Below are 21,901 nucleotides of genomic sequence, written 5' to 3'. Positions count from 1 at the left end.
GTGTGTGTGTGTGTGTGTGTGTGTGTGTGTGTGTGTGTGTGTGTGTGTGTGTGTGTGTGTGTGTGTGTGTGTGTGTGTGTGTGTGTGTGTGTGTGTGTGTGTGTGTGTGTGTGTGTGTGAGAGAGAGAGAGAGCTGCATTCATGTTTCAGCGTGTATTGCAAGACAGTGTGAGCGCTAAAGCGCATCCTCCACCTCGGCCAACCAGTTAGCTGCAGTGTGTCTGTGCGCCTCTGGAAAAGAGAAGGAATTGATCAGCACAGGGAGGAACGTGTGTGCCGGCAAATACTGGATGGAGGGTGTGAGAGAAAGAGAGAGAGAGAGAGAGAGCGAGAGAGAGAGAGGGGGGCTGTCGCCGCAGACTCCTGCTGCAGTATCTCACTGTGGGCAAGCATGCAGCCGCAGACAGGGAGCAACAGACAGCCAGACGAGCAGACAGGTAGAGACCTGGTGTGATCGGGGGGGGTGGTGGTGCTGGGCTGGGCTGGGGGGGTGGGGAGCGGGGGTGCTTCTGCTAGGGGTGGAGATAGTGGTGGTGGGGGAGTCATTAGAAGCTGGGGAGGCATAGCTTGAGGTGGAAAGGTCAAAGGGTGTTTGTGTGTGTGTGGGTGGGGGGGGGGGTTCAGAAACCAAATGGTTTTAGCATCATCGTTTATTTTTTCCAATGGCGGCCCACGCTCTGACCACGCTGTTTGAAAAAAAAAAAAGAGGTACCACAAAAGAAGTACGAGAAGAAGAAGAAGAAAAAGAAGGACAAGAATGAAACCCCGGGATAGATGACAGTGTCACGACACGGCTGATGTCCCGGCGTCTGGAAGAGGGAGAGACGGAGAGAGAGAGAGAGAGAGAGAGAGAGGGAGGGGAGTGGTGGGGGGGGGTTAAGATGCTGAGATGGAGCTGACGATGCAAGCATCTCGAAGCTGTGCGGGGGGGGGGGGGAGTGCAGGAGACAGAGGGGGAGGGAAGGGAGGGGGAGGCGGTGTCCCACCTCACTGACCTGCGTCTGGCTACGGCTTCCTCGGACACCTCAGCAGCCCCCCCACCCACAATCTCTTTCTCTCCTTCTCCCTTTTCCCCTCTTTACTCCCGCTGCTTTGTTTTTTCTTCAGTCGGTCCTCACCCTCAGCCCAAAGATGGATAACAAAAGGCGTAGTCGGCATGGAGAGACGGAGGAGCGTGCGAGGAGACGAGGCGTGCGGCGACATGGAGCATTCATTTCCGGAAGCCTCCACTTTGCTTGGCTTTCCCGAGAGAGAGAGAGAGAGAGAGAGAGAGAGGGAGAGAAAGAGAGAGTGAGAGAGAGAGAGGGAGGCACAGACATCTATCAGATTTTTTGTCTGAGGGGGAGGAGTTGTTGTGAGATCGGTGGCGGGATGGGGGGGCGAGGGTGTTTGTGTGTGTGTGTGTGTGTGGGGGGGATGTTAAACATGACGGGAAAAAAAGACATGGGTATGTTTTCAATGTCACTTTATTAACATTTATGACAGAGCATTTTGTGTTTTTTTTCTTTTCTTTTTTTTTCTTACAGGAAGTGAATGTGTTGATTCTTTTAGTTCCAGGTGTTAATATCAGTAGCGTCTCTGACCATCCAGGAAACCGAGTGTGTGTGAGTGTGTTTTTGACTCAGACGGCGGCTCTGTAATATTTGACCGACGATGGCTATCTATGACAGTGACAACTTATTGCGCTAGCATGCCAGGCTTGCTGCCATGGCGGCACAGTTCGCTGGTTAGATGTCTGGGTCTCGTGGCATGAAAAACTGCAGTCTGTGGTGGGAAGTAGAGGGGTACGTGACTAGTTTTGGAGATAGATCTGTTCTTTATTTTTTAAACCTTGTTACTGTGGATTTTATGTATTCAATTTTTTTACCTGAATTCTCCATGCTGACCAGCCACAGAGCAGCGCCTCTTCTGGCACTGTATTTTATTATTTAGTTTCTCACTGAGCTTTGTCGGTACTTGCCCCTGTGGTGGAAGCTGGCAGTACAGGCTGGGTCTATTTCGTGGCTCTCTGGCTCAGTTGGTCAGTGCAAACGGGATGGAGGGTTTGGCAGAGAGGCTGTGGGGCCGGTCACCCCGAGACGGGAGAGGTCTAGACTGACGATCATGTAACGCTCCGAGGACAAAGAGGGGAGCTCGGTTTGCTGGCTGGGGGGCTTTCCTTTGCAAGCACAAAGGCTAGTTAGCACAGAACAGGCAGTGCAGGCTTGTCTGTTAGTCTGAGCCTCTGCTTCTGTCTCAGTGCTGCGGCAGGGAAAATTAAAGTCTGACCGCCTCCAACGAATCTAATACCTCTTTCTTTCCCTTTGTCATCCTGTCTGCTCCTGCTGCTGTTGTCCTCGTCTTGTGGCATTTTATGTGTGCACCATTTGTTTGTGTCTCTGTTGTTTGTTTGTCCATGCATGTCTTTGTGTGCACAGGAATCAAGCTGAAGGAGAAAATAAGTTATCTGCAGTGAAGGAAGGATTGAATAAGGGCATGCTGTCTCTGGTCCATGGTTGCGGGTGGGGGTGGGGGGGTCTTTTAATGTTGTATTTTTGATGGAACAGCCTTTGCCCATACCTTACAGCGGCCAGACACCCCATGGCTTCGGGTGTCCTCAGGGCAGTAATTGGGTGAATTTAGGTGATCGTCGTAGTAGTTACGGAAGCGAGAGTGAAGAGATTACGACAAAGAGAGAGAGAGGGGGGGAGAGAGAGAGAGAGAGAGAAAGGGAGAAAGAGAAGGGTGTCAGTGCCACTCAATGCCCTGCAGCTGACTGCGGCTCCTCAGTGGACACTGTTGTTCACCTGCTCCCTGAGACCCTAACTTGTGAGCTCTCTTGATGAAAAATCACGGGTTAGGCTCTTGGGACGCGGGCGGAGAGCACAATCGACTTTCTACCGAATTTTCCAAGGGTGGAGTCGTCATGAAGCAAGCTGCCGACTTACTGTCGAAAACGCACTACCTCCGGTACAGGGGATGTAGGGGAAGACAGAGAAGGATGAAGCATGGTAAACAGAGACAGGACCCGCAACGCGATCAGAAGTATTACATTTTAAGACCAAAGGGTGTGATCATATCGAAATGCTCGATCTCATGATGTTTTGCAAAAGTGAACCACTGCGCTGAGGGAGAGCATGCATGTTTAGCATGCATGAGCGTTTAAAATGTTGTGTGTTCGCCAAAGAATCATCAAGAACATTTGGTACCGTAGTAAGCTTCATCATCGGCATCGGCATGCCCCCATGCCCATCAATGTTGTCCACCGATATATATAAAGATGACCGGTCATTATGTAAACATCTGTCTGAATACTACTCATACGGAATACATACCATGATGTGATTAAACATGGCAGGCCACCAGCGGCTCCAAAATATCACACCCCAGACCTTGTGTTGATTAAGCCCTGTCATAAACACAGCAGACCCATGCCAGTATATTTGATCACCCACTACTAACACAGTCAATCTAAATTTGATCGTTCCAACTTTGCATTTGCATGAGGTGATGCCAGGGCATTCCAAGTTATGCCAGCGCCATTTCAACGATACGTAATGCACAACTGTTTTCCAGTTGAAGTTAATTCACTGGATTCTGGGACACTTTAGTATTCCCATTATCATACCAGTCTTTGTTTCTTTATGGTCATACTCCTATCAATGTGTGGAAAATATATGTACCAAAATCAGAAGGTAACATGATTTTGTGTGATGTAGACAAGTTGAAATGTTAACGTTTTAAAAAAAAGTTTACTTATTTATCTCAAAATGTGCTCTTAATCTATACCTTAAAAATTAGAATCAGTAATGTTTCTATTTTAGCGGTGCTAAATACATTTGTTATTATAATTATAAACTAGCCTTAGACTTTCCACCTTGGTTTCATGTATGTTAATGATGAATAATGCAAGTATTACGTAGTACTAATACTGACAAAGTATACGTTTAATGACCTCCAGTTCCAGAAAGTGGCAAAACACGTTTAAATTTGAAAAGCGTCTGATTTGATTGTTTTTCCCTTGAGATTTAAATGAACAAATAAATTGAATTAGTAAAAAATATGTATTTTTCTGTTATCCTAATCATTTCTGTCAAAATGTGCACTGTCATGAACTGTCAAATCACTGAATTCTACTTTTTTAACCAAGAATTAGGCCCAGGATTATTCAGATAAACAGTGCAATAAGAGCAAGGCTACCTGGTAGAGGCAGAAGGTTGAATGCTGAATAGAATCTGTAAGCATCGAATTTGTCTCCTGTGAACAAAATGAAAGTGCAATTACCATGAATTAGATCAGCTAACAGCAAATGAGTTTCATTTATTTATTTATTTTTCCATGTAGAGCTGGCTGTAAGAAAGGTGTGTGAATACATTCACCATCACAGCTGACCTGGTTTTTATACTCTGCGCATTTCCCAAGACAGCATGCTTTTCTGAAAACCTAATTTCTGCTAAATTATACCCATATTAGAAATGCAGTTCAAAACAATTGATTTTCTCTCTAATGCCCACCTCTCCATCTCCGTCCCCCTGTCTCCCTTTCTCTCTAATTATACCCCCCCCCCCCACCCCGGTTTGGTCTCATAGTGAACAAAGCCAATGCCAACTAATCAGTCTGTGCCTATGCCACAGAGCCCCCAGCAACAGCTGAAGGAGTACCATGCCCCATGAATACCAAGCACCCAGGCACATAGTGCGACAAGTGCTGAGCAGTCAGACGCGGCACAGCAAGAGCAGAGCTGGTGCCCACAAAACAGCCAGACAGTTTTATTAGGATCTGTCTGACACGCAGCAAAGTCTGGCAGCGCCCGAGCCGCGCTGATGAAATTCTCCCCGCTTCCCTAACAGTAACAAAGCAGCCTGCTCCATCCAATCCGCCAAGGGTCCAATAAATATCACCCAGTAATAATCAGCTCGGGGATAGTTTATAAGCACACTGAATAGGGAATACCAACTTTGTTCAAAGTCAAGCTAGTTCTCCTCGAGACACTGCAGGCTACATCTGGGATTTTCTCTGGTTTCCTCAACCAATCAGATCAATCAGAATGTATTGTCATTATACTGTGCCAGGGTACAACGAGATTAAAAACACCTACATCTAACCTGGATGCATGTACAATAAAATGACATGGAAGGCAGTTCTTTATCATTTTACTTTTAGGTTACCTCAAAGCTTTTCCATGTTTTTACCCTACATATCTAAATCTCTAGCTATTTTATTGATCCAGAAAAAGAGGAAAGGGCAGTCTGGGATTCTCTGCTGCAACTGTTACCTTAGCGACCCGATTCCGGGTAAGCGGTACAAGGTGGATGTGAAAAAGATTCTGATTTCTTTATTCCAGTTGCAGCATATTATTTGTCCCATGATGTTTATTTATGAATCGGGTTGATGTTAAGTGAAGAGTGAAATGAAAACATTTGTTTGCTGTAGCGAGTGGGCAAAGAAAAGAAAAGGTCTGTTGAAGAGCTCTTAGAGAAACCAGTTAATATCTTTGTTTGCTCATGTTTGCCAATAGATTTATTGAAATTTTGTGTGAATTATTCAAGTATTTTTTGTAGTATTTTCATACTGTATTTATTCATATGCACATTCCTAATGTGTACATTCTATGAAAAGATAAATATGTTTAAGACGATAAGATTTGGGGTGAAGTACAGGAATGTTAATTCCCTTGGCTTCAGAAATGGTGTGAAGTTTGTTTTAATTCAATATCGTGAGATAGTATCTTTGAGCTGGCTCTCAATTTCAAATTACATAAGCAAGAGCTACATTGGCTTTTTTTTTATCATAACTAATGTTTAGCAAAGCATTTCTTCTTTCAAAATATAGCCATTGTATTAAAATTCATTGAATTGAAAACAGAAATGAAAAATAAATAAATTAGAAATTTAAATATGCTGATAAACAAAACAATAAACAACACTAAGTCAGCAAATATAGAGTTAGAAATAACAAAAAGATCATTGCAACTATAGCTCTCGTTTCTTACAACAGCATTTAACACAAAGGCTATACTATCCACAAAGGTTAGTGTGGCTCAGCAGAAGGTGTGATATAGTGTGTCAGTGCAGGTCTTAAATAAACACTTGGGTATGGCCTCCATATCCGCTGTTAGTCATCAAGTTGTTGCGGCCGCAGTGATTGATTTGAACCTTGAATAGGTGTAGATAAACCAAAGGTTCCAGCTGATTCTAGATTAAAGTCTGCGTGATGAGGGAGCGTGCGTGTGTGTGTGTGTGTGTGTGTGTGCGTGTGTGTGCGTGGTGTATTGCTCCATTGTTCAGAGGTGGTCATGTAACACGCTGCGTTCCCACGTTGGTCTGTGATCATGAGAAAATAAGGACAGATTACTACTCCTCTGCCACGTTTGGATTTGTCTGCAGTGCACATGGAAATCAGATATACTTCCATTTTACCCCTTGATTGTTTTGCACTGATTGTGAAGCGCTGTTGTCTGTTGTCTTTAGAGCTTATATACTCTAGTGCTCAGTGGGTCTCTTATCACAGTGGGGAGGAGGAGGAGGAGTGGAAATCGACGGCAGGTATTGCCTGATTTCTACTTTGCCGTACGCTGGTCTCGTGCGGCGAAAATAGCCGATCTACAAGCTTACAACGCGCCGGATAGTCTATTTTCCGCACGCGTACGACAGAGTATAAATCAGGCGTATGCCTGATGGCGGACTACAGTTGAGCGGGACTGGGGAGAGGGGGGGGGGGTGTGTGTGTGCGTATGCGTCTGAGTTTCCAGACACTGCGGCAGGAGGCCAGACAGTCACCTGAACACACGCACAGACACACATGAAAAAGTGTGCAGATGACGCATGCATGCATGGACGACGTGCAAACACACGCTCACGTGTGCACACAGACACACATTCACCCAAAAGACTCCATTACCTCAAATGACCCCCTAAATCTGTGCAAAAAAAGCCATTTCTTTCTCTTTAATTCAATGAAGGGACCATATTGTATCACCATTGTTAATGGCGTCATCCTTGAGCAGCGACAGTGCATGGAAAAACGTTTCGCTTTTATTCTCAGGGTGACAGAGATGAGTGATAAACTCCATTAGGTTTTTTTTGTGTGTGCTTTTTTTTCAGATTACGGAGAAGGCTGTGGGGCAAATCGTCTATTGAAAGGACAGTAGAGTTTCTGTGAGACTTGAGGATTTCCGTCGCAGGCCTGTGGGCACGGCACAGAGGGACTGGACTATGGAGAAGATGAGCTGATGATTGAAAACCAAACAACAATGCCCAAATGGAAGCCTTTGAGGAACCGCTTGGCTAGGAGTCTCAGCGAAAAAAACCAATTGGAATGCACTCAGATCTGTGTGTGTGTGTGTGTGTGTGTGTGTGTGTGTGTGTGTGTGTGTGTGTGTGTGTGTGTGTGTGTGTGTGTGTGTGTGTGTGTGTGTGTGTGTGTGTGTGTGTGTGTGTGTGTGTGTGTGTGTGTGTGTGTGTGTGTGTGTGTGTGCGTGCGTGCGAATGTTTGTATTGTCCAACAGTCCGTGATGTTCCGGAGGGGTGTATCCCCTTCAACCCTGCTCACCCTGCCCCCCCCCCCCACCACCACCACCCCCCCGGTCCAGTGTTATCTCCCCATCTCCCTCTGATCCGCCAATCACTTGGGAGGGGTTGCCAGGGAAACCTGGTATCTGGCTAGCAGCTTGATGGAGTTATTGAACTGTAACTGGCTGGGATAATTATGCTCTGTCTTGCAGGTTGGCTTTTCCACTGGCTGGGACTAGAATCTGACCCACAGCTGGCCTGGCTTTGTCACTACAGGCAAAGCTTTTAACCCCTTGACCACGACACAGTTGTACAGTGGCAACCTTAGCAGAGACGTCCAGTCAGAGTTCTATTTGAGAGGTTGTACACTACTAGTACCACACACACGCACACACACGCACACGCACACACACACCAGTGGTGGAAGAGGTACTCCTTAAAATGCCACAGCAATAAAACAATATAAAAATACTCTTGCCATCAAAAGTAAAAGTATAAAACTATCAGTTTTTTTTAAAATAGCAAAAAAGCTTGTAGATCAGCTGTCTACGAATAGCCGAAGTAATACGACTTAAGTAGTTAATGTTTTTGTAATATTAATCTAAAAATGCAAAGTAACTTGTCAGTAAAGTTTTTCACAACTGTAGTGGAGTAAATAGTAATGTAGATATGAGATGTAGTGGAGGATGAAGTATAAAGTATCAAAAAAATGGAAATATGCCTACTCAAGTGAAGTAAAAGTAGCTCAAAATTGTACTTAAGTACAATACTTGAGTAAATGCACTACTTAGCTACCTTCCATCACTGATGGCAGACATCGCACACACAAACACACACACACACACACACGCGCGCGCACACACACACACACACACACACACACACACACACACACACACACACACACACACACACACACACACACACACACACACACACACACACACTCACAGTCGCTCCCTTTGTGTCCCTGCCGAAATAGGTCATGACAGGACATTCCTGGTGTGTTGTGGAGTGTGTAGCACTCAGCCCAAGGACAGGTGGGAACACAGACAGTGCGTTTATACTGCGGGTGCCTTCACTTCATGAGTTGACATCTTGAGCGACTGGTGCTGCTCAGATGAAATGATGTGGCTCTCTGACACATGCTTTTCTAAAGGTTTTGTCTGCATAAACAGTGTTTAACCACTTAAACTCCATATATACTCTGTTGACCGGAGCCCCCCCCCCCCCCCAGAGCTCTCTATACTAAAATAGACATTCTACAGGCTCACTAGTACCGTATGTGTCGACGCGTTGTGAGCTTGTAGATCTGCTATTTTTGCCCCAAATGTTTGCCCTAAAATAGGAGCACTAGGGTTCTTGTGGTTAAATAATGCTAACCTACTAAATTCCATTCATTATAATCTTTTCTTCACATTTAGATTTTATTCTAAAAAGAATCTAGAAATCTAGTAGTGCTGATCAGAGCACTACGGCACATGAAGTTGTTCTGTTTGTAACACCTTTGTGGCCGGATTTGGCCAATCAAATCCGGATGTTACGTTTGTAACACGTCAAATGTGTGACGCCCAAATGGCAATTTTATAGGAACCTGGGCAGCCATCTCTTTCTCTCACTAAATTCCAGTCATTAGCTTTTCTTATGTAGGAGCGTGGGCAGCCGTCTCTTCCTGTCACTGCATAAACGCTAAGATGACATCTTGTGGTCCGCTGTGTGATCCTTTTCATTTGTAGACAAATGCCAGGGCTGGCGTTTCAGTCTACAGTACATCGACTTTCTCCTCTTTGTGTTTTTTGGTTGTGTGCTGGCTCCAGACATGTGAGTCAGTAAAAGTGTCAGGCTGCTGTAACAGACGGCCTGGGCTAGATAATTAGCCCCGAGTCATTTGGAAGCCACTACGCTCTGCCCAGGTGCCCACTGTGCACAGGAAGAGACCAGGCGACCTTTTACTCAGCCCGTCCCACTGCAGTCACTTAAAACAGTGATGTATGTTCCCCTTAATGCTCCACTCTCTGCCTCCCATGTCCTCTGTCCCTTCGTCTGTCTGTGTGTCTGCCTGTCTGTCTGCCCTCCCCCCCTCTCTCTCTCTCTCTCTCTCTCTCTCTCTCTTTCTCATTTCACTTCTTTTACCCCTCACTTAAACTGATTTCACATAGGGTATTTTCTTCCCCTTTCTTCTCCACGCCATCTTGTGTGTGTGTGTGTGTGTGTGTGTGTGTGTGTGTGTGTGTGTGTGTGTTTGTGTGTTTGTGTGTGTCCTAGCCTCCCTTTCTCTAGCTGTCTCCTCTGTTCTCCCGGAGTAATGAGGAGGAAGAAGAGCAGGAGGAGGAGGAGGAATGGAGTGTGTGTGTGTGGTTCTCAGCCAGTGATGTGCAGACCAGAACGAAGGAGTGCCCCCCCCCCCACCACACACACACACACACACACACACACACACACACACACACACACACACACACACACACACACACACACACACACACTTGTCATTGGTATGCAGGGGCTGTTCTCCCAGGTGACACGTGCGGCCGCTGGATGTGGACCCCGGCTGCAGCATCAGTGCCGAGGCGGAGAGCAGGAAAGCAGGTAAGGGTAATGAAAATAGGCAGAGGAAAGGGAGAACAACAGATAGGGGGGTGGAGGAGAGGAGAGCATATTAGAGCAGAGGGGAGGGTAAGGGCTAGACATCCCTAAGGACTCCAGCACCGAGAAGCCCTCTGACCCCCTTCATATGACCATATATGCCGTCCATATCTTGCAGCTCCAATGCATACACTCAAATATATTGTCGCTGTCGGGCGGAAACCACGTATGTCAAAAAAATATATATACTTTTCAGGAGGCGGAAAAAAGAACCTGTGTTCCGATGGATCCAACGTAGTTATTCTTATAGTCACAGGCTCTTGTTTTGGTTCAATATTTATAAAACCCGACACAGACACACTGTGTCTTTCACTTTCACAATCTACAAGCTCACAACGCGCCGCGATGCGAAGCATTGTGAGCTTGTCGATCGGCTATTTTCGCTACTTGTGTGCGACGCTCTTGAACAACAAAGTAGGGCACTAATTTATGAAAAAAGTTGAATTACGGAGATACAAGGTTTCTGTCTGACAGCGACGATATTCATCCACGTTGCTGTTTAATGCAGCAACGTGGCAAGGTAGCATCCACAGCTCCACTGTTACAGATATGGACAACAGTAAAAATCCTCAGTTCATTTAACTGTGAGAATGTGCAATTGGACCCTTTAGGTCTATTTGGTTACATTTGTACATTCTCAGAGTTACCGGCATGTTATTAACAGATAGTAGCCCACAACTCTAGGTTATTTTATGAAAGGCTTGGAAATTGTATGCTGGGATGTGCTACAGTATCAGGGCTATTTTGACATACAGCTCAGTATGTAATCTCTGATGTAGTTGTTATTTTCTTTCAAAGGAATGTATGCTGTATACAATAATTGTATAAATCCAGTGTTTGTCAGAATTTGAGAAATGTATATTTAATTAATGTACTGTATAGGATACACCGACAAGTACATATTACATATTGTAAATCTCCTGGTGTTATTAAATGTATGCATTTAACATGACTCTGTGTGTTTTGGTTATTCATAAATACTGTACGTATACTGGTGTCATACTGTGTAAGCAGAGAATGAAGGAAGCCAGCGGTTTTCTATCAACATGATGTGCCTGTTGTCACTTCTGAAGTTTTCATTCCCTTGATATGTAGTATATTGTTTTTATTGGCCAAAGGCAACAAAGATAAAGGTGTTTTTAGAAAAATAAGCCATGCTCAAACAGTGTGTGTGAGAGAGACAGAGAGGAGAGAAAGTCTGTTTATAGGTGTGTTATTGTCTGCTCTATTTCGGTTTATTTGTGTGGCTTTGTGTGTGCGAGCATGTATGCGTACGTGTGTGCGTGTGTGTTTGTGCGCATGTGCGTGTGAATGTGCACGTGTATGCGCGTGTGCCTCTGTGTGTGCATGTTTGCGAGCGCGCGTGTGTACGAGCGTACGTGCAATCGTGCATGTGTGGTAGAGAGAGAGAGAGGGAGCGTGTAGAGCAGACAGTGTTGGGGGAGCAGTGCGGCCAGGCTGCAGATATCATCCATCTCCCTGTCACTGGCCAAAGGGCTGCTGGGAAAGCGGCAGACAGCTCCTCCACTCTGACAACGGGGGCTGCATCCTAATTTTCCAACAGAAAACGCTTGAAAAACTTGCTGTGCTCCTCCCTCCCCACCTAGTATGGAAAATCATTAACCCTGCGATCTGGGAACAAAGCACAGAGCTTAGCTAGTCTAGCACTGGCAGCGAGTCATATCCTCTCATGTATTACAAGTTCATATGAAATCTATCTTAGAAAACATTTAGAATGTTTAGATAGCAACAACAATTCACAGTTTCACATAGTAGTAATTGCACATTAATACACAGATAATGAAGGATAGGGGTGATAACTATCACATATTGCAGGTTTGTCACTGTTGAGTGGAAACCTTGTATGAAATGGCTTCTTTTCAGGAAATGGAAATAACCTGTGTTCCAAGATATCCAATGCAGTGGATATATTGGATATATATATAATATATACACTGTAGTGTATATGTGTGTGTGTGTGTGTGTGTGTGTGTGTGTGTGTGTGTGTGTGTGTTTACAACGTGTCATGGGGAACTTGCAGATCGGCTGTTTTTGCTACTTTAGTGTGACACTGTAGTATGACGAAGTGGGGCATTAATTTACGAAAAAGTTGAAATATGGAGATACAAGGTTTCTGTCTGACAGCAATGATATGCATGTGCACCTTACTAAGTATATCAAATATAAATGTAGGTTCCGGTTAAGCAGTAAAATGAATATGCAAGTTAGTGAAACTAGCCCAAATAATCAACACTAGAGCTCTAGAAGCCAATGGAGTGTCTCTGTGCAGAAATGCATAGTTAAGTTTTAGTTGTTGTTTTTTTACCTCTAAAAAGTATTTCTCCTAACCCTATGTTACCATAGCTACCGTATATTCTATATGCTTTTTTTCCTGAGTGAACTGCTATTGGATAATTCATGCAACAACTGGCAGAAATTATTTTAATGTGTTAATTACATGATGCATATTCCTCACAATAGAAGTGTTTTTTGGCTTGTAGTTTTTGTTTGTCATATTCTAAATTGTATATTTTAATTTAGTACTATGACCACTGAGTTATAACAAAAGGCTTATTGAATTTTAAACAACAAATCCATTGTGCATCAATCTTGTTGAATCCTGAATAAAAAACAAACGTTTAGCCTAGGCTAATTTATTCCTGTCTCTGTTAATTGACAGACACAGTAACCTTGTGGGAATGGTTAAATGATTAAATGTATTTTAAATCCATCAAAGAATGAACCAATCTAGACAAACCAATCGTTATCAAACAAACCACTTGAACCTTAGCATCCCTATTCTGGGGGGAACGTTCCACGGAAATAGTCACTCTACAAGCTCACAATGCCTTGCAAAAAGAGCAGACCGAGTACAGGGCTGACCCCGGTCAACTAAGTATTAGTTTAAGTAAGTAAGTATTGAGGGTTTAAGTGGTTAAGCCAGGAGCCCATCATTAAATAATCACTTATATAGGACAGTTATGTAAGGAGCCTTGTGTTAAGCCAATTTAGCTATTATACCAAACTCATGTGGTAAACATAGCAGTAAAAGTACAAAGAATTAAATGAAAATGGCAGCTAACGTCAAGTATCAAAACACAACTTTTCTATTTCATGGTGTCACGTCAGATTCTTTCTTAGTTGTGATCTATGTGGGATAAAGGTTCATATAAGATCCCCAGTCTGTGCTGTAAGGGATAAGGTTTCATATACAGTCAGTGTAAGCTCGCCTGTCTGATTTACATATATGGGATACGTTTTCAGTGTGTCTGCTCTATATGGGATAAGGTTTCAATGTGTTTCCTCTACAGTATATGGGATAAGGTTTCAATGTGTTTCCTCTATGTGGGATAAGGTTTCACTTTGTGGGCTCTATGTGGGATAAGGTTTCATAGTGTTTGCTATAGTCTACAGTATATGGGATAAGGTTTCACTGTGTTTGCTATAATCTACAGTATATACTATGGGATAAGGTTTCACTGTTTGCTATAGTCTACACCACAGTATATGGGATAAGGTTTCACTGTGTTTGCTATAGTCTACAGTATATGGGATAAGGTTTCACTGTTTGCTATAGTCTACACCACAGTATATGGGATAAGGTTTCACTGTTTGCTATAGTCTACACCACAGTATATGGGATAAGGTTTCACTATGTTTGCTATAGTCTCTAGGGCATATGGAATAAGGTTTCACTGTGTTTGCTATAGTCTCTAGGGCATATGGAATAAGGTTTCACTGTGTTTGCTCTATATGGGATAATGTTTCATAAGCTCCCCAGGCTGCTCTATACAGGATACATTTTACTGTGTGTGTGTGTGTGTGTGTGTGTGTGTGTGTGTGTGTGTGTGTGTGTGTGTGTGTGTGTGTGTGTGTGTGTGTGTGTGTGTGTGTGTGTGTGTGTGTGTGTGTGTGTGTGTGTGTGTGTGTGTGTGTGCGCGCGCGCTCTATATATTGCTGTTGAGGACTTGGACTGAGCTTTCCATCTTTTAAATATCTGGGAGACTTATTCTACCCAACATCAAAATCCTTTGCTGAACTCAAACGATCTTTCTGAACAAACTGCCTTAGCAAACCAACCCTGCTTGGCACAAAGAAGACTTTGATTTCTGGTGAGTAAAGTAAACATCAAGCTTGTACATGTTATTAGAATCTGCTGACTGTTTCTCTTCATGTTTGGCCCCCGGGGGTTCTCACACTGAAAAAACTAAACCTCATTTAGATTTAGCCATACACAGGTTGCTCAAATGTTGCAGATAGCTATATGTGCAGAAATAATAATAATAATAATAATAATAATAATAATGATAAATAATAAGTGTGTGTGTGTGTGTGTGTGTGTGTGTGTGTGTGTTGGCATTGGGCATTCTGTAGCACTTATCTTCAAAGATTTTAAGATTCAAAATGTTCTAGGCTAAAAATAATGAATGCATTCTCTTTTATTTTACTGCACCTGAGGCTGTCAACCTTCCCAAAACTATCTAGACAAAAAAGCCACATTCTACTCTATTCAGCTAGCTACTCTAGTAGACTACACTAATACCCCCATCTGTAGTGTATTGATGCATCTTTATTTCACAGGAGAAGTGGGTCTCACATAACAATGATGGTGGCCACGGCTTGCCACACAGCCAGGCGAGCGTGTATTTCTTTCCCTTTCGACATGCACGTCGAGCAGCAGATTGTAGGAGTAGGAAACGTGACTATACAGATGTCTCTGTCCCTCACATGCGCACTGGTGCACACAGCTACAGCTTAGCATCACGATCCAACAGACTGTTGTCTGCCAGTTGGACATCCATCACAGGTAGCTTATGACATCAAATAAAATAAAACAAAATACCAAGCAGCAAATCAAATTCAGGTAAATTAGTATCAAGATCAAATAAAGAGCTAGGATGATTTAACACTCTGTTGGATCATTATTAGGCTATATCTAAACAAGGTTAAACCAACAAAAACATGGAAACCACTCTTGTCCTACTTAAACGGCATGTACAGTAGGCTAATAATTCAAAAGACATAATTCACCTATTTTCAACCCTATCTTAATATAATTGGTCCTCACTAATACTCATTACGCTATTATGGCATAATATCTGTCTACTCACTGTGTCTATTGGTGGACTATGGACAGAATCCTGCCTACCAGTGCCATCATCAATTTGATTTCCAAGCTAATCATAGAAAGGTCTCTCTTCCTGGAAAGTTAGCATGCTGAAAAATAAATCTATTATGTTCTTGTATTGAAATCTTATTTGAAATGACCAAACCTGCCTACCGATGATGTCACTGGTAGCCACGTTTCTAAGGTGTCCACAGCCCCCTGTCCCTCCTCAAAGACACAGACCAAGTAGACAGACATAGTACCATCTTATAATGAGCATTAGTGAGGACCAATTATATGAAGATAGGATCAAAATGGGTGAAGTGGTCCTTTAAGAAATAGATTGTTCACCAATGGTGAGACAAGAGAGTTGCAGACTTGTATGATGCTGTTCCTCTTCAATTTACTATCAATCCTTATTACTTCCATTGCCAGATGACCAACAGTTGGGATAACAATGGCAATAACTGCTAAATGTGGCCAATCATTATTTTGTCCCATAATTCTTTGGTCATAAAGTTAACATGAGCTATGATGAGCCCGCTGTCAAATTGCAGGTCTTAGAGAGGTCCACAGTATCAGGCTCCTCCGATATGTTCACAAAAAGAGCTCTGGCGCCATCTTGTGATAAAAAATAAATAGCCTACATCATTAAGTATTGTACAACAGCATGTATATAGGCCTGTACTGTTGTACAGTTAGCTTATTCATAACATAACAGCACATCATTTGACAAAAAAAGGCTAATCCATGTCCAATAAATGCATTGTCAGTGACAGTTTGACAAGTTGTAGGGTTCAACCATGGGCATGTATTTGTCCTGGTATATACATTGCATTAATGTTACAGTTATACATTACTCGCACATTGTTTCATTACTGAGTGAAACAATGCTTACATTTATAGTATTTTGTGGAAGACTTTTGTCCTGTTAGAGAACAACTGACCTGTATCTCAGTTAGTTCTCCTATACTGTCAGATCAAAATTACAGAAGAAGTGAAAATGGCATCTTCACTGAGCCAGGGGTGGTTGCATTCTGACAGATATGCAAATTCATGGCAAATAAACTTCATTTCCAGAGCACTGATTTGTTTAAGTAAACCGGGAATATTTTTTTAATAATAATAATAATTATAATGATAATAATTTTATAACAACAACAATAATAATAATTATTATTAGTATTTACTATACATCCTATTGCCTAAACCGACACCACAGTCTCATCAACGGTAACCACCCACCAAAAAAACATGACAGCAACCGTAGGGTTAAGTATAAAAAAGAATGGGCTAAAGTGGAAAGATATACTTATTCCGGCTGCCTGTTTAACATAAGGGCAGAGATGTGCAACAAAACACTCTAAACAGATGTTTAGGGGTCACCTACATTCACATAATATGTGCATGCCTCAACATTCAGGTTTTGGCACAGGCTCAGTGGTTAAACCAAATGGGGCCTTTCTGCGTGGAGTTTGCATGTTCTCCATGTTGGTTTGGTCCCACACCAAAGGATAATGTACACCTGTCAGTACACCTTGGCAGTACTTTGAAGTGGTACACTTTTGAGTTGATCCCTTTGGACACAAAATTAAGTAACTGGCCTAGGACCTGGAGCTGGTTCCCAGGTGCTAAATATTAGGAGTTGGGTGTCAGCAGCCGCCCAGTGTTTCCAATAGTTAGCAGTGGTGGAAAGTAACTAAGTACATTTACTCAAGTACAGTACTTAAGTTAAAATTTGAGGTATTTTTTTTACTTTACTGGAGTATTTCCAAGTGTCTATACTTTTACCTCTACTCCACTACATCTCAGAGGCAAATATTGTACTTTTTACTCCACTAGAATTATTTGAAAACCAGTTAGTTACTTTGTGGATTGAATTATTATGACGTACAAACATTAACCAATTTAAACTTTGGCTATGTCAATATAGCCGATCTACAATCTACATTTTATACATAATTGTCGCTGTCGGTCAGAAACCAGCTATCTCCATTTTTAAATTATATATTTTTTAAGTGCTATATATCAGTGCTATTGAACACCGGTCCTTTATGTCTGTGTGTGGTTTTTACAAATATTGAACCAATGAAAAGCAATAAAAAGCACTTCTGACTAAACCTTCTAACTCCATCGGATCCTCAAAACTGTCGGTCAAACCACCTAACTCAAACTTGTGGAGTTAATAGTTTTTTTCCATCATTGATTAGAATGACCACATTAATGGTCAAAAAAAACCTAACTCCACTTGAGCAGTATTTGGGTAAAGTGATGATAATATAAGGACACATTCAGGTATCTGACCATGTATAAAGTCACCATACCAACTTTGATGAGGCAGATATTGTGTTGTTCTCATGGTTGTTGTTTTTTCTTGAACAGTTTATATTTTGGACATAGCTGGTTTCTGCCCGACAGCAGAGATATGATACCTTGAGAAACGGGACATTATGCATAATGAGTATATGTATTTTATTTTGTATATATGTATATATTTTGATCACAATTGAGTCCCAAGACTCAAGACCCAAAAGAGAAATTTGATGTCTCCCCGGGAGCCTGGGTCTTGACTCAAGACCCAAAAGAGAAATAAGTCTGTGCTCAGCAATGTGTCAAAAACAAAAAAATCTCCATGAATTCAAGGCTTCATGGAGTGTGTAATTGATTGAAAATAAGTTAGCAGACTGTTTGAGAGGATCCAATGGAGTTAGCTGGTTTTGTCAGAAGCGCTTTTTAATTATTTTACACACACGTAAAGGGTGTTCAATAGCACTGAACATTTTAGTTCGCTGGTTTCTGCCAGACAGCAACGAATACATTTTTTGATCTGGGTAAACTTTCTTTTATATAACAGTCTAGTCATTATGCCTGACATGTAGAAATGTTACTTTGATGCAAAAAAAAAAAACATTTTTTTTTGTGTAAAATAATGTTTTCTATACTTTACCCATGTGCTTTCCAACTTCACAGCCAGGTGTAAATGTTTCCTAGATTTAAGGTCACATGACAACACAGTTTTCTAGTTTTCGAGATAAAGGGGGTGGACCCAAACTCTCGGCTCTCTCAAGACAGAATCCCTGCTATTGTCGTTATTGCACTTTCGAGCTTGAGGCAGTACTAGTTGCCAACCAGTAGGTGTCCTACCTGACCCCTGTGTCTACATTTCTCTATGGAAAATAAAAGCAAATACATAAGAGTATAAAGTACTGTATCAAAATTACAATGTACAGTAAAATAACTAACCTAATTTATTGAAAAGATGGCCAATGTAGAGACTTTTGTCTCATTTGGAAAATTGCTATCCTGTGACTTGGTTATTTCCTTTCTACTGCCAGATCATAATGACAGCCTTTAGTGCTTTGGTCTACAAAATAATGAACATGGTGGATGGGAATTTGGCATGCTGTGAAAGGAGACTGGTTAATGAGGAAATTACTGCTGCTCTGAGCCAAGGGTGGCTGAACACTGATACATTTGCAAACACATACACGCACGCATAATATCAAATTTGTTTTTATTCCATTTTATGAATTAAGTCCATGTAATGTAATTATTTTCCCTTGCGAATCCATTTCCATGTTCTGTTTCGTCATTTATTTATAATTCACAAATCAACTAAATCCTCCCATGCAGTGTGGTCACAGGCAGCTATAGCAATGAATACAGTACAGTATGGGGACAAAATCTGTGTTAGAGATGTTGTGGTAAGGACTGTAGGAATATCTGGCCATTAGAGGTACTAGTAGCTAGGTTTTGCGTCTGAAGTCTATCCTGACTTAATTGCACTTATTTGCATGACTTAATCCACATGCTGAAAAATGGCGATGGACAATCTCCTTTTGTGCGTGGTCAGTATCAAGACAGTATCATGGTCAGTATCATGTCAGTGTCATGTCAGTATCATGTCAGTATCATGGTCATCATGTCAGTATCATGGTTAGTATCATGTCAGTATCATTGCCAGTATCATGTCAGTATCATGGTCATCATGTCAGTATCATGGTCAGTATCGTGTCAGTATCATGGTCAGTATCATGTCAGTATTATGGTCAGTATCATGGTCAATATCATGTCAGTATCATGCCAGTGTCATGGTCAGTATCATGGTCCATATCCAAGGGCCCAAAAAAGGTTGACAAACACTGAACTAATAGAACATTAGTGAAATGTTTTTATTTATATAATTTGTTCTATTTATGTGTGAGAAGAGAATCACAACAACAGACTGAACACAGGCTACACAAAATGTATAATTGGAATATGGTCCTTCAGTCCTTAATTTCCGATGTCCACACAAGCTGTATCACTTTTTTTTCTGCCACGATTTAAAGGCTACATGCCAGATACATTAGTCTTTTAACACAGAGCGATTTGTACATATTTCTTTGGGAACAAAAGAAAACACAAATAATTTAAGAGTTAGGATCAATCACATAACACAATTCCCCACAGATAAAAAAAAGAACCAACTGAGTAAATGGATAAGTGGCACCCAAATTACATAATCAGATGTTCAATGAAAATACTGTTTAGGTATGGTATTTCACTTTGATATAAGTAACTGTTTATGGTAATACACCTGAGTTCAAAAACAGCCAACCTCTACATTATCTGCATTGGTAATCATTCCTAAACTGTAAATATTCAAGTCACTCAACCATAGATATATAACATTGATCACATGGCCACTAGAAGGCACTTTGTTACTGGCACTTTGTTACTGGATTCAAACTGGATTCGAGCCTCCCAGTCACCAGCAGCACCATGTGGCCACTATATAGTTGAAAACACACATACTGCATTCCTCCACCTGAAAATGATTTAATTCTAGTGGGAAAATAGGGACATTTCAACTAGGGGTAAGTTTATACCTAGGGCTCAAGCAAGTGACATTGCGTTTTTTAACGTTTTTTAACCAGAAACAGTTACTTTGACCACTTCCAATGTGGATTTTGTCCACAGTAATGAAACAAGTAAATTATTATTTTTATTAGGTATGTACATTATATTTGTCTAAAACTCTGATTCTGGCAAAAATTTCAATCCTTGTGATAGTGAATCTTTGTACTGCATGTAACTGACACTGTCAAATATAGTATACTGCTAAAAAGACTGGAAAACTGGGTTGGATTTTCTGACATTGTCCTGAAATGGTTCAAGTGTTTTCTATAGTACAAGACAGTGACAATGTTTTTGGGCAGTGGCAACAAAGTAAGTACGTGAACTAACATGATGTAACTCTTTAACTGAGACTATGGTGACATACTGTAGATTTGCAGTGTCAGTATGTTGAATTGATCAATGATTGGATGAAAGTTAATTGGCTGAAAGTTAATGCTCACCTGGACTCCCACCGAAGACTAAGTAAAAAACAAGCAAGAAATTAGGTGTGATCTAGATTGTAATAGCCCACAAAGTCATAACAAAATCCACCTATAATTACAACAATTTGAGGATTTATGTCCAGAAACTGTCTGGGAAAAAAAATCACCTGATCACCTGACAAGAGTAGTTTAGACTTAAAGGAAGTTCAATCATGGAGACCTAGCATTAGATCGCATCATCCAATAATTTCAAACTTTGGAGAAGACTCCAACCCATTTTCCCCAGTCGCCAGATATTCTAAATTAACCAATAACTTTAGCCTAAGACTGAACCTCTTCTGTCAGACCCCCATGAGATCAAATTCTTTAATTCTATTTCACAACTAGTGACATTTTAGTGTGTTGCTACTGCAGTTATTATGTGCGTTCTAGTTCAGCTCCCCAACACCTCTTCACCACCACCAGTGTCAATGATCCAAATGATAACTGAGCATTGTCAACTTTCAGAGGAATAGCCTACTACACTCTCCCTGGTGGGTGTTCTTATCTACAGCTATTCATGGGGTTCCTTGTTTCACACACTGAGCTGAGAAGCCGGCTCTTGGCTCGATCTCGGCTTCTCGGCTAGGTATCACATGAAGGAGCCACTGAAAATTTACATTATCTGTGTCATATTGTTCATGTTCTCTTAGCAGTAAGAAAATTATATATGTATTGCTGTTTTTTTTTTATTACCATAAAAGCTTTTTCTTTGATTGGCCAATATTAATAGTTGACTGTGTGTGAACTCGTTAGTATGCCCAATGAGAAATGTCTTACCATAGTGAAGCATTGCTTAAAGAGCTGCACAAAGTGATCAACATAACAAAGGAACGCATCGTTGCTGTCGGGCAGAAATCTTGTATTTCAATAATTCTACTTTTGTATGTATTTTCGTGAATACAATTTCGTCATAAAAGTATCAAGAATAGCTGATGCGACGCGTTGTGAGCTTCTATGTGCTATTTATTTACTGGTATTTATTTATTTTTAAGTAAAAGTGAAAGTGGATAAGTGTGGGTTTTATAAATATTGAACCAATGAAAAGTTTTAAGAGACTTGTGACTAAATAATAACTACATTTGATCCATTGGAACACAGGTTCTGTTCTTTTTTCCCATTTCCTGGAAAGTACCGTAAACGCTTTTGGACATACAAGGTTTCCACCCAACAGCGACTCTAGATAAATACAGACTTATATTTGTCTAGTCAGGCACTTTTGCTAAATATTCCCAACTCCACACGTCAAATCCTCTCTGTGAATTATGTGTCCTGCTTTCACAGTCCTGGCCCTC

This window comes from Gymnoscopelus microlampas (genome assembly GCF_963454915.1).
Source record: "Gymnoscopelus microlampas genome assembly, chromosome: 12".
NCBI lineage: Eukaryota > Metazoa > Chordata > Actinopteri > Myctophiformes > Myctophidae > Gymnoscopelus > Gymnoscopelus microlampas.
Note: the sequence above shows the minus strand (reverse complement) of the source record.